We start from the raw sequence: 14,483 nt of genomic DNA, 5'->3' as shown, positions 1-14,483 counted from the left end.
AGATAAGGTCAATAGCGACATGTGTAATATATCGACAATGTTACATATTGCTAATGTAATTTGCTGTAAAAATAAGATAAAAATCTATATGTCTGTAATCTAAGGAGTTTACACATTTCAATGCTTTCAGTGCTTTCTTTGGAGATTATGCTTATTTTCCTTTATGGTCCTGCTTAAAAACATTTCTGTACTTGGCACCTCACGGAGCATTGACATGTTTTCTAAAATAATACTGTTATGCATAATTTGAACCTTTGTTGAAAGCCGGGTGAACTTTTACGACATATTGCATCAACAGGAGTGGGCATTTAATAGTAGCTCCTCTTCTAGTTGCACAAAAAAATCACCCATTAAATTTTAGGTTCAACTGTTCAAAGTACAAAAGTACGCTGATGTTATTCGAAGTAATCGTGTACAGTTATTTCATTATCTAAGTAAATTTATCCAACAGAAAAGGCAAATACAATCTTAAAATTTACGAACACACTCTAAAGCATGGCTGCCTAAGAACAAAAATAGTCGTTGTCCAAGTAAAGGTAACTCATATCAAAAGCTAAACGCACTGTTAAAATGACGTCACCGGTGCGTAATAAAAGGCTTCCGAAACGTCGATATGGAAAGACAGTTCGGCGACTTGAAAATTTCAATATACCTTTGTTTTTCATGCAAGAATAGCAATAAAACACATTACTTCGTGCATTAACATCTTCAGAAGCCCCCGAATTGTGCTGAATCGCTCGTCCTGCGAATTCGGGCTTCTTTACCGTCCTTGTCCTTCTGCAGATGTTAGAATACGAAAATATGTGTATATTAACTCAATGTTATAATATGCTTATAATAGAATTTCCATTTTGCTTGAACGTACACAAGATTTGATGATAAGGAGACTGTTCGAAGATTGTTTTGTTTTCTCTCAACAGCTACTACAACAAGTAATCGATCAAATCATAACATAAAAAATTCTACATTCCGTTCTTTCAGATGAATTCAAGATTCTTAAAGAAAAAAACATGATTACATCTTGTTAATGAAAAATATTAATTACATTTTTTTTGAAATACCAGAAAATATTGGGGCTAGAGTTTCATCTTTTAGAAGCTGACAAGTGCAGATTAAACAAAATCCTGGACAAATGGCCGATGCTGGGCTGATTTTTAGAGTATGGGTTTATACCTTAATGTAAATTCAGCATTATGTAATGACATGTTTTACCTGTTGTTTACATTATCACTATTGTTTTACTTAGCAACTTATATTGATCTAAAGGATATAGTACACCTTAACTTTTGTACGTGCGCATGTCCAACCTGGAGCTAACGTTAGGATTTACGATAACGTTTATGACAAACACAAAATGTGTTTGTATATTCATTCTTCTGAAAAAGATCCATTAAACTGTCTCTGATCCGATGCTTAATGGTTTAAAATTGGTGTAAAAATAATTAGCGTAAGAACTCTACACAATATGTTTGCGTTAAAATGACGTCATCGACGTTGCAGACTAGTTACCGCTCAAAACGAATAGCCTTTGTTTTAAAAGTACGTAATTCTAAGCATATTTTATTTGCGCTATCCTTAAATAGCCGTATTTGCCGAAACAATTTTAAGAGTGTTTCACTTTGAAAAATGATCATTATTTTGTGATTTTTTCCGACATATATTGAAATGTTAAGGAGGTAGGTTACCTTGTTACCAGGGTAAATTCAAATTAGTTGAATCGCAGCGATTTTTTTTTTGTATTTCGTGTAATTTAATGTTTTAACTGCTACAATCTCAATTCCGTTTATCTCTGTGCCTTCAAGTACAATTTCTATCCAGGTTTGAAGTACATGACCCTCTTAATATGATTAGCAAAATACCAAGAACTTTACATGGTACTATGTTTTATGTTTTTCTGAAAGTTTAGAGTAACCATGGCAACAGAGATGTTTAAAATAGCTTATATGTTGCTTTTTATCGTAATTTTCTTATACAAACATATTATGTAAAATTATCTTTCTTGTTAATATAGCTTTAAAACATCTTATTTCTAAGTACTATTTTCGTATGAATTATTATTATTATTATTATACCAGATTTATATAGCGCCCTTTTCATGATCAATTTCACGTTCAAAGGCGCTTTACATAGTTCAAATGCAGCCACACAGGGCGCATAATTCATCCTCTACTAGTACAGACACAGAGCGATCTGACCAGAGGGACAAAGCCCCCACGACAGAGAGATCCGAAATCAGATACAGGCTTGTCCGGCTAACTTAGCCTAGCTCGTTGCGAATAGACAGCCTGGTTCTTTAACGTGCCCAGTGTATAGCACTGATACACGCAAGGATTGCCTGGGTTCCTGACCAGTACACCTCTAGTTGGGTGGGAAACACTGAAAAGCGTTTCTGAAAATTCCCGAGTAGCTGTCGGGGATCGAACCCCCGACCTCAGGATTGGAAGGCCAGTGTGCAAACCACTGAGCTATCCGCCCACCCATGAATTTGATTTATCTAAGCAAATTTCACAGCTTAAAATACTTATAGCAGTGCCCCTCGTCTGACATTTTTATTAAACAATCGTTCTGAAAGCTGCTATTATTCTCATGGATATTGTTAAAATGAAAATAAAAAGCCGAAGCTGTGTTCCTTAAATAGAAAATAGACCAGTGACCCTTTTGAATTTTACAATTAGACATATGGGTCACAGACTTCGTTTTCATGGTAACATCAATTTAATTCAAGACACCATGATTTTACACTGAAATTTAAACAAATTTAGAGCTTAGTTTTAGTGTTTAAATAACAAATTATGAACGGAAACTGGGGAATAGGTGTAACTGTATTCCCAATCACATCAGTTACCATCATCCATTTTCTTACATTCCGCATAACGTTTCAATATAATAACATAAGAAGCAAAATATTGATCATTATTCAGAGCAATAGACTAATAAAAAGTATTTCAGCAAATAATGCTTGTTTATAAATAGTTCAAATAAAGAAAATGCCCAGAATAACGTACTTTCAAAATAAAAGCTATTAATTTTGCGCGGTAACTGACACGTAACGTCATGACGTCAATGACATCATTTTAAGGCAACAATGTTTTGAAGCGTTTCTGCGGCAATCCACTCATTTTTTTTGCATTATTAAACCATTAAACATAAGACCGGAGGTAGGTTCATGATTTATTTCCAGAAGGATGGCTATACAAACACATTTAGTTTGTCATAAACGTTGTCGTTAATCGTCACGTTAGCTTCCGGTTGGACATGCGCACATACAAATATCAAGGTAACCTACCTCCTTAAGCAGAAAGCAAGAAAATGGATAATAGTTACTTATGTAATAAAGAATGTAATTGGGTGCAAGGGTAGTTATTTAGTTAGTCATTTTCAAATAAAAATTGTGCAGTTAGAGTTTTAAAATATATTTTTACCGTTTCTTTTGACATTGATAATTCAGTATTTATGTTTAAAACAATACTCTAAAATTGTTCATATTTAGGTAGAAAATATTTATATCTTGAATAAAATTTATATTACCATGGAAACGAACTCCGCGTCCTATATATCTAAGAGTACATGTCAAAGACGTTGACACTAGTATATTTAAGGAACAGTTTCAGCTTTTTATCTGTAATTCAACACTACCCATGAGAATAAAATTTGTTACAAACATATTTAGTGTTTGTCATAAACGTTATCGTAAATCCTAATGTTAGAATATGGCATGTATTTTTACCCCCACCCTACATTCCCGCTCAGCTCTGTCTCTATTCCCATTTTCAATACACAATTACATTTTTTTAAACATTTTACGGAGTGTTATGTTACAAAAGCGGACATAGGGGTTTGCTTTTATTTGGTTGTATGTCATTATTTGATATTGTTTAAAAAGAATGTTAATTTACAACTTACAGCACTGTATATAGAGATAGGCTGAGTATAAAACAAGAGTCTATAAGACAGTCTATAAGACAATCAGTCATTTTTATCAAGCATATGCTTTCAGGTTAAACTTGGTAGATGTTTTCTTCGAAATATCTTAATATCTATGTTGTGTTAGTGGTACTGTTGATCATTTCGGCTTGGGTGGTTCCGATATTTAAGCTTTTATACCTTTGGGTATTGTATAATTACTCCATGGATATGGTGTCTGCTTTTTAATTCTGTGATATGCAGACTCCATAACCTCGGATCTCCCCTCCGAATTCCAGGTTGTTTAGTTTTGCCTATTCCTTTCTTGTTTAAAGCAAGCGCATTAATTTAATTTGAATTGCACTCTGTGTATCACTGAAGAGTCTGTGTACACCATCGTATGTTTCTAAATTAATTGTTTTTGATACTTGTAACATGTGAAAATGTTTAGTTCTGCTCAAACGGCGGCTAGGGCGTGGACGGATGTGTGACCTCAAAAAAGCTCAATAAAACCGAGCCTGCAAGATTTTCTATTGTGTTTGGCGACATGTGGAGTTTCCTCTTTCTTTATTCAAAAAGTCATATAGAAGACACTAAATACATTATTATTACATCATTCTCAAACAAGATATTTTCCTGTTTTCTAAAGTGCGATTTCTTTACAGACACTCTTGCATGAAAATCAGCGTCTTAGAAGTCTTGTATATTGTATGGTATGCAACACAAACCACGTAGGCACCCTTTTCCTACCTTATACGTACAACCGGACCTGCATGGATTGTGGAGAATCCTTGACACGGTGTCCCGCCTGTAAACGTACCAATGAAGAAAATATTATAACGAATTAAATGTGTAATTTCTCTTGAACATTCCATAAGAAGAGTTTTCTCATTTATATCTAATGTCTTCTATACCTCCAACGAAAACGGCTTAAGTAATTTACCTTACGTTTTACTATTCCTTTATCGCAGCCACATATACATCGTATCATAATACAAGATCATAAATGTGACATTTTTTTCACTGCAAGAATGCAATATCAAAATTGTTAAATACAGATTAAATACTTTTTATTTAATAACCACATAGATAAAGATTTTTTAATTTTTTTTTAATATAACCACACAATTATATACGATACTGATTGTTTAAACCTATTTAAGTTGTCATATTTTGTGATCTCAGGTATAACACTCAACTAAAGAAAGAAATAAATATCACTAAAACTTTCACAAAGTAAAGTCCATAAAATGATTCATGATTTAGAAATTTATCGAATACCAATATAGATAACTATTTTCGGGTTTTGTCCTATCTGCGATATTTACTGCGCCTTACTTCACATTAATGATTTACAGCCATCGATTGATGTAATCAGCCTTTAAAATATAATTTATATATGAATTTGCTCATAACTGTTGACCGTAGTTTCGATACATTGTGATAAATATAGATTTATTTAAAGTAAAATTTGACAATGTCAGTTTTTAGGCTTCCAGCCAGAGCCTCCAGGTGGTCGCTGACTTCAAATCACCTGCTCGAATCCTCATCGTTATGGGTTCGAACCGTCGCTTGTAGTGTATAATTGTTTCACGCGAGGATGCCATCCATCTGACTTGTGAAATATCAGAATACTCGTGTACTCTCCTATACCCGTAAAATGCTCGGGCACATGGGGACTTCCTACGCCATGAAATGCTAGAAAGTTTCCATATAACCTGTAATTGTGTTGGTCAATTAAACACATCAAAAAAAAAATCTAACTAACCCATACCAAATTGATTTGTCGTTCGTCGGAACTACCGCATCAATGATTTCATTCCCGAGAAAAAGAAAAAAAAATTCACCCGCCCGCACGTACATAAAAATCGCCGAAAAAAATATTTTTTTTTCTGATTACGCGGTCCGGAATGATAACGGTAAACAGGTTTTATCGCTGTTTTAATGCGTCAAAGTGATATTGATCGGAATCCATGCGTTCGTAATACATGTAGCTGCTGACATAAACTCAAAAAGTCAGGAATTATGGTGTTGTTCATCATTTGTTTTAAATCTGGTGTGTCTGTGCTAGTGCCACACATGGCCTTCGATGTGCCGGTAGGTGATGAAGTAGGCACGTTCTACGATTGTTCAAATTAGACAGCGAAAAGAACAAAAATAACGTTTTCAAACCATTTGTTATCAGTTGTTTAGTTCAATATTTTAGATCTAGAGCCAAAGCCTGTGCTTTCTTAAAAAAAAAGGTTTGTTCACAGATCCTGACTGATCCATCACATTAATTGTCTCGGGCCCTAATTGTTTTGAACGTAACTTCTTTAGTACGGCAATCAGATATTCTGTCAAAATGCATACTGCATATTCATTAAAAAAAAATTTAAAAAAAAGTTTAGAGCTCTTTTCAAATAAGTGGTATAGGTATAAAAAATAATTTCTGTCGTATTGTAACCCTAATTTTCCCTGTTTTTATATTAATTGGCTGTGAATTGATTGAAAGAAAGAATCTGGAAAAAAAAAACAGACCTTCCCAACTCAAAATTTCTTGGTCAATCAAAGCACAACAAATAACACTTTTAAAGAGTGACCATATTGGGATCATTTTTTGTCCGTCTGTTATCATTTTTGACTGAAATGAACCTCTACCACAAAAACTTAAGCTAACCTTATCAGTTAAGAAATTATTCCAATGGATTCGAGCAATGTCGAAGCATTTGTGTGCCCAACTCCGTTTGGTCTCATTGGTCAAGTGATTTATTACTTTCCCCTCACCTCTACCGTTTGGAGTTTCACTAGGGGCACAAAGTTGCTCATGTGACGAAGCCATCTAACTCGGTTTCAGAAGATATGTTATTCCACTTGGGTGGCCGTTTTGTGTTAAATATTCCTCATCCTCTGCCGTTAAATGGGCACGCCTTCAGATTAATGTAGAACAATCAAAATTAAAAATAAGACACTCATCCCTCAGTAATTATAAATACAAAATAAAAACAGTGATTCAGTGAGTTTTAGCAAGAATTTATTTGCAAAACCATTCATGTAGTCTTTAAAACATACAGAAAAGCAATCTACTGTGTTAGTCACACTGTAAATGTTTAAGTTCTGTGCTATTCTTAAAGAAATGTTAACTTCATGTATAATCATTACTGCAAAAAAAAATAAAAAATACCCGCTCGCTCCATGTAAAAGCTACCCGCCTCTGAAAAAATCGAAATTGAGAAAAAAAAAAAAAAAAAAAAAAATTCGCTCACTCGCTCCCATTTTTTTTTGAAAATTTTCCGAAGAACTATTAATCAATTTGGTATGGCCTAAGGCATAACGCAATCAACAGAAATTTTCTGTCAAACAGTTATGTAATTTTTTAAAAGACCATGTTGGTAAATTTTTTTTAAAGAATCACCTGACCGAACATCATCAACACTCGCATAAAAGTAAAAAGAAAATCGCCCGGTTTGCTTAAAAAGCAGCGCAGAGCTGGGATGTCAGTGAGTCATAGATTCAAATCCTGGATCGTTTTTGTAGGTGTCAAGCTATACAAAACATAAAAAAATATAACAAAAGCTTATGCGGAAGTTTTTGTCAGTGCTATTTCCGAAGACCACTCGATGAAATAAAATTCATCTTACACTAACAACTAACAAGTTTTTTTATTTTATGCTTTTCCGCAGCAATGACAAATTACTGGCACTTTTCATATTGTTTGATTTAATGTTCCTCGCTTGTAGCCCTAAACGCACAAGGTGTCAAATACCAATGCTCAGAAGAACGTGTGCCAAACTATCATTCGCAATAAATACTTGTCACCTAAATCGAGATTAAATGGTCTTTATTTTTAATATGACTGTTAATAGAGCTTAAAAATTTGAACCATCACAACGTATGTTAAAAGCTTTAAGCTATAGTCACACATAGAATATGTCCGTGCGTTGAGGTGCGGTGCGGATGGAATTTGTCACGGATAAGTGCGGAGAGAAGTACGTCTTAGTACGGGAAAATTGTGAGAAGCAGGGAACAATAAAATACAAGACGCAAATAAGTACTACGTTGAACTACGTTTTACTGCGCCTGGCAACTTGTCCAGCGCGTGGATGGGTCTGCGGTGAACTACGTTGAATTACGCTTTAAAAGTGCGATCAACCTCGATAACTACGTTCAGCTACGGATCAGTACGGCAAGGTGCGTTTCAGTACGGATAACTTTGTTTTAGTACGTTTAACTACGGATGAATGAATTTCAACCAAGTTGGACTAAAGTCACGCTCAAATGGCTACGTATCGCTTATACTTTTGTGCATATTCGAAAGTTGGAGAAACTTGCAAGTTTGGGATAAGTCTTGGATACGTTTTGATCAAGTGTTGGTACGGATTGATACGGATTACTACTCTGAGGTATGGCTCAGGTACGATTCGATACGGATTACTAGGTTTCTATCCGTGGCTAGACTTTGCTATCCGCGCCGTATGTGTGACTAGGGTATTACAGCGGATTGATGTCAATACATGTATGATAATATAGTACTGATACGGCCGCCATACAGCACAACTATTCAAATCAAGGAAAGAAATTTCTTGTCATTTCGAAAACAAATACTGAAGTTATTTTATTTCAAAGCAAGCGTTAATTTTTATTTTGCTTAAACTGTTTATTCTCCCTATTTACGAGTGCATAGCGGATGCAAATAATGTTTCGTTCGAAGTGTGCATATAGCTGGAGTCAGACGGACGAAGAAAACTGACTGCTGCTGCCATATGCCCGGTCCAGGCACTGAAAATTTCTGAGATGCTTTCGAGTGTCTCCCACCTAACTACAGAGGCCGGTACTGGTTCTTCCAAGGAAATGCGGCTTCGCTTGTATCGGTGCTATACACCGGGCACGTTAAAAAACCCGACTGCCTCTTCGAAAAGAGCTAGGCTAAGTTAGCCGGACACGTCTGTATCTGAAAAGTTCTCTCTGTCTGTTCTGGGTGGGGGGGGGGGGGCTATCTCACTCTGTCCCTCTGGTCAGATCGCTCTTGTCTCTGCTATTAGAGGATGAATTCGCAGTTGCTGTAAAGCACCGTTGAACGTGTTTATCATGAAAAGGGCGCTATATTAATATGGTATAATAATATGCATTGAATGAGAAAATGGTATATTTGTTTACCGGACTGGTAATACACTGTGCTTTATTAATTTAATGACAGTTTTCCTGGGCTGTACATGAATATGCTAGAAAATTTTCAAATTTTGATCTTGCATTAATGTGAATAAACACGGATGTCTTCTGTTTTATCGGTTCGTCTTTCAGATACCTTGCTAACACCTTCGAAGCTCAATTCCTTCGCATGTGAACTCTGATAAATCTAACGTTAAACAACGCAGATGGCTTGGTTATTTATTTGTACTTCCTTTTCATTTCATTTTGTTGTTATTTTTGTTGGGTTTAGCGTTGTTTAACAATCATAGACCATATAGCGACTTTCGAGCTTTGATGGTGGTGGAAGACCCCAGGTGCCCCTACGTGCATTATTTCATCACGGGCGGGAACCTGGGTAGAACCACCGACCTTCCGTAAGCCAGCTGGATAGCTTCCTCACATGAAGAATTCAACGCCCCGAGTGAGGCTCAAAACCACATCAAGGAGTGGCAATTGATTTGAAATCGGCGACCTTAAACACTCGGCCGCCGAGGCCCCTCTTTTGATTTCTAACCAATCGCATGTTAAATTGATGTCTTGCGATAACTGTATGATGTCCATACACGGCAGTTTAGTCGAATTCGACGTTCCAAATAGTTTTCACAAGAGTTTTCTCTACTACTATTAGTGACAAAATGTGGTGTCCAGACACTTTTCAAAAAGCAAAGGGTATAAAATAAATTTCAGATGTCAAAGAATGCATAAAATACGCTGCAGAATATTGAACAGATATCAAAATCGATCCGAAACGTCATTACGCCTTTCCAGTTTACGGACGTTGCTTTCCTGCACCTTGTTTAAATACGCTTCAGTAGGAAAGAGAAACGACATAAAAACAGAGAAAATACTGTTACTTGATTATTAGCATGAAATGTAGGCGGTAATATAAATTTGTTATACAATGTATAGTCGATTTAATATGGAATATACCCTGTCATATGTGCCTCAAATCATGGGTGACACTTTTACGACAACTAATCAAAAACAAATTATACATGGAATAAACGATTAAGAAATAAAAACAAACATTATTTACAGTGTCAGAGATAAAATATGTATTCATTTGGTAATAAAAAAATAATAAAACAAGAGGGTCATGATGACCCTGGATCGCTCACCTGAGTAATATGAGCTACATACTGATGATAAAATATTAAGAAAGTCAGTAGGTCACATTCATGGTCAATGAAATTCAGTTTTACGATTTGTGTGCAAAACTGTGTATGTCATCAAAATTTCAAGGCTCTATCTTAAAAAAACAAGAAAGCAGGTCAGTAGGCCAAGGTCACAGTCAAGTGGAATCATATTACTTGGGGTCATCAGGTAATTATAATTAAACACTCTTGGAAATATGATCAGATGATTTTTAAGTATTTTCCTATACAACTCACATAATAACTAAGGGACCCCAAGGCGGGGCCTCATTTAACCCCAGGGGCATAATTTGAACAATTTTGGTAGAAGACTACTGGACAATGCATCATGCCAAATATCAAAAGCCCAGGTCGTACGGTTTCAGACAAGAAGATTTTTAAAGATTTTTCCTATATAAGTCTATATAAAACTTGGGACCCCCAGGGCAGGGCCTCTTTTCACTCAAGTACAATTTGAACAACTTTGATTGAGGACCATAAGACAATGCTACAAACCAAATATCAAAGGTCTAAGTGTTGTGGTTTCAGACAAGAAGATTTTTAAACTATCTTTCCTATATAAGTCTATATAATACATGTGACCCCCGGGCGGGTCCATATTTGACCCTAGGGGAATAATTTGAACAATTTTGGTAGAGGACTACTAGATAATGCTACACATCAGATATCAAAGCCCTAGGCCCTGTGGTTTTGGACAAGAAGATTTTTAGTAAAAAAATTTCTTTCGGTTGCCATGGGAACCAGAGTCCTCCATGGAATTCAATTCTTTAAATAATTTTTGTAAAGCTTCACCCAAGAAACATTCCTGTGAAGTTTGAATGAAATTGGCCTAGCAATTTATGAGGAGATGTCGTTTAAAGTAAAAGTTTACGGACGGACGCCGGACGAAGTGCGATCACAAAAGCTCACCTTGTCACTCCGTGACAGGTGAGCTAAAAAGGATTAAGACACCTTTAGTGAAAACGTTTATACTGGGGCCAGCGACGTTCTTCTTCAAGAACAATGCAATACATAAAATTTGTTGGTCATCCCAAGGCTTCTCTAATTTCTAATAGAGTGTTATCAAGCTTTACCTCCAGTTTTTTTTTGCCCTGGTGACCTAGATTCTGACTCCACATAACCCAGATTAAAATTTCACCTAAAAATTATCAAGATTTACATTCTGACCAAGCTTCATAGACCTTTATAAATGTGATCTCTAGAACGTTAATACGCTTTGATTTGGCCTGTTTGCCTAGTTTTTGCTCCCAGATAAACCAATATCAAACTTGTCCGGACACAGGGCGATCACAAAAGCTCAGGTGAGCTAAAGACACAAAACGGGGAATGGGGAAATGTTATAACAGTTATTATCCCGCGATGAATGGTGGTAAGAAATACTGTGACCGAATTATAATTTTCAGAAAAGACTATACTACTTAGAGTTATATAGAAATATAGAATTATTATCAACTATAATATAGAATTATAATTTCCAGAAATTACCATACTACTTAGATTTATATAGAAATAAGCTATAAGTCTTTACTTTGAGTTAATGTATTAACATAGTTATCATAGATACATGTATTATGACATAAACTTTCAAAGGGAATTACGTAAGTGAGATAAAGATAAAACATGTTTGCATTTTGATAGTTACATGTCAATAGTAGTAGAAATTTATACACTATAAATTGTTAATTGTCATGACTTCTTTCCCCATTTCTGTTTCATCCATGCACAATAATATATAATTTAGAACAAACTATAGTCAGTATAAAAAGAAAAAAAAAAAAAAAAAAAAAAAAAAAACAGCCACTCAATATGTGAAAAGTCATAATGACTTAAAATATATCACAATCTATTATCTAAGAAACTTAGATTACTCTTATGCATAACAACTGTTATGTTCAAGAAATCTTAAATACAATGTTTGTATAAACTCATGTACATAAATATACATGGACAATTCCCATTAATATACCAATTTAAGCATGCATGGATTGTCTCTCATTAAGAAGCAGATAACTAGCATATGCGTATCTATTTATGTTTAATTTATGTTTTATTTTCATATGTGCACTCATAATGTATATCAAAATAATGTGCACATTTAATCAAAAACAGTGAAACATTTACTACAACAAACAACAAATTAAAATATATATTTACATTGTAAGACTTGAAAGAGGCTGCTAATCAATGATAAAGACTACTTAAAATAATGCAGATCAAAAAAGATTTATAGGTAAAGTGGTATCAAAAGCTTGTGTGAGAAAAAATGTGTCTTAAAAATTAATTAACGCAATTGATCTGAACAAAAAGTACCGACTAGCAGCTCCGCACAAGAAGAAATATAAGACACACAAACTAGTAATTTATCAATTAGGACATTATGTACATATACAAACATTTCTTCTATTAAAATTCTAGAAAATGTTCCTGACACAAGTACTCCTGTTCCTTGTTCGTAAAAAGGTTTTACCTTACCGCTGTCGTTCAGACTATGAAAGATAATGTCAACTAATAATGTCAAAGAAAATTTTGTGGCATTCAGATTCCAATAGATTACAAAATATTGACACTTCCCATCTTCATATTTACACTTTAATAACTCCCCATTTTAGTATAGATAGATGCAATGCCGCGCCTGAATTGACAAAGAAAAAACATAAAAAACACACACACACACACACACACACACACACTCACAACAAAAACAACAACAAAAGCAAACAGAAAAACCCCATAAGCAACATCGATGTGGTTTTGAGCCTCGATCGGGGCGTTACGTTGTTCATACTAAGAAGCTATCAATGTTGCTTACAGAAGGTCGGTGGTTCTGTCTAGTTGCCAGCCCGTGGTGAAATTATGCCAAGTGGGGCACCGAATGCTACGGAAAGAGTGTATAATTATACTTATCCTAAAATAGCATATGATAATTTGATAATTACTGCACCGTTGGGGCAAAGGAATAAGTTGTAATTTAATATGAACAACATAATAAAAATTCAAATAAAAACAGCTGGAATCAAAGGCCTGAAGGGCCTGAGAGTCGGCTAATGATTGATGTACTGGTAGTATAGTCTACCAGTTTCAGTTTGTTTTTAGTTTTTTCCCCCCAACCAAACAGAGATTTTGTTACAATAAATGAAATGAACATTCAGTCGATGCCTAGTAAAACTTTGATTGACATTATACAAGTACTTAAACCCAATATATTTCTCTAAAATTGAAGAGTGGTTCGCAGAAATAAAAATGTTGAAAGTACAAACTACAATTTGACAGCTGACACTAAGATACTGCCCATGACTATATATTTTTCCAGTAAACATTTGCCTCCGGCATTGCCAAAAGAGGCAACTATCGGCTGGTATATATTCGCACATGATAAAATTTGAATATGACAATTTATATATTAAAATCTTACAACGCGGATTGCCACACACAATTTGTAACGGATGGACAAAAGAACTGTTCAGATATTTTACCGATAATGGGCTTGGCAATAACCGTGTCATATATTAGGTATTGTTCAATCATATTATAAATGAGTCAATTTAAAGTATACTTACTTTTGCGTTTAGAGATACATGTATGTAAATGTTGCTGAGTGTCAATATATAGTGTAACCGATATTAATAAATACAGTTCTTTTTTTAGTTAAAACCATCATTTATTCTATTTCAGACCTGTTAACCCCTTCAAAATCAAGTCTGTAATCCAGAAATCCATGCACTTTCAATTATTCATTTTGATTCATGTAGACGTACAGGCCCAGACTGGGCTGAAAAATGTTTGAGCCATTTTTACGTGGTCGGTAGCAGGGTGGGTGTGGGGAGGGGTGTTTCTTCCCGCTTTAAATTGCAGTCAGAATTTGAAATAGTCATTGTGGCAGGTGGTAAAAGGGCAAATGTATCATACTGCAAAGTGGCAATATGGGAGAAGGGTGTGGGAGGATACCCCCTCCTGCAAGTAGGGTTTGGGGTATCACCACAAGAAATATTTGAATATGTAGACCCTTGATACAGCCTTTGGTGCGATTTCTAACTGAAAATTTTAAGTTTCAATTTCTAAATATTACCCAGATTCTTTTTAGTATTACAATATCCAAAGTATGAATGACTGTCACGTCATCTTTTTTACTTTCAGGTCATGCCTCAGGAATAGAATATGAATCTGATATAGATTCTATGTAGGTGTTACAAAAATAAATTCTAGAATCATTTCTGTTACAATAATATCTATCATGTCTGTTACTTGAATGTTAAAATT

This window comes from Mercenaria mercenaria, unplaced genomic scaffold, assembly GCF_021730395.1.
Source record: "Mercenaria mercenaria strain notata unplaced genomic scaffold, MADL_Memer_1 contig_844, whole genome shotgun sequence".
Lineage (NCBI taxonomy): Eukaryota > Metazoa > Mollusca > Bivalvia > Venerida > Veneridae > Mercenaria > Mercenaria mercenaria.
This window is presented reverse-complemented; position numbering follows the sequence as displayed.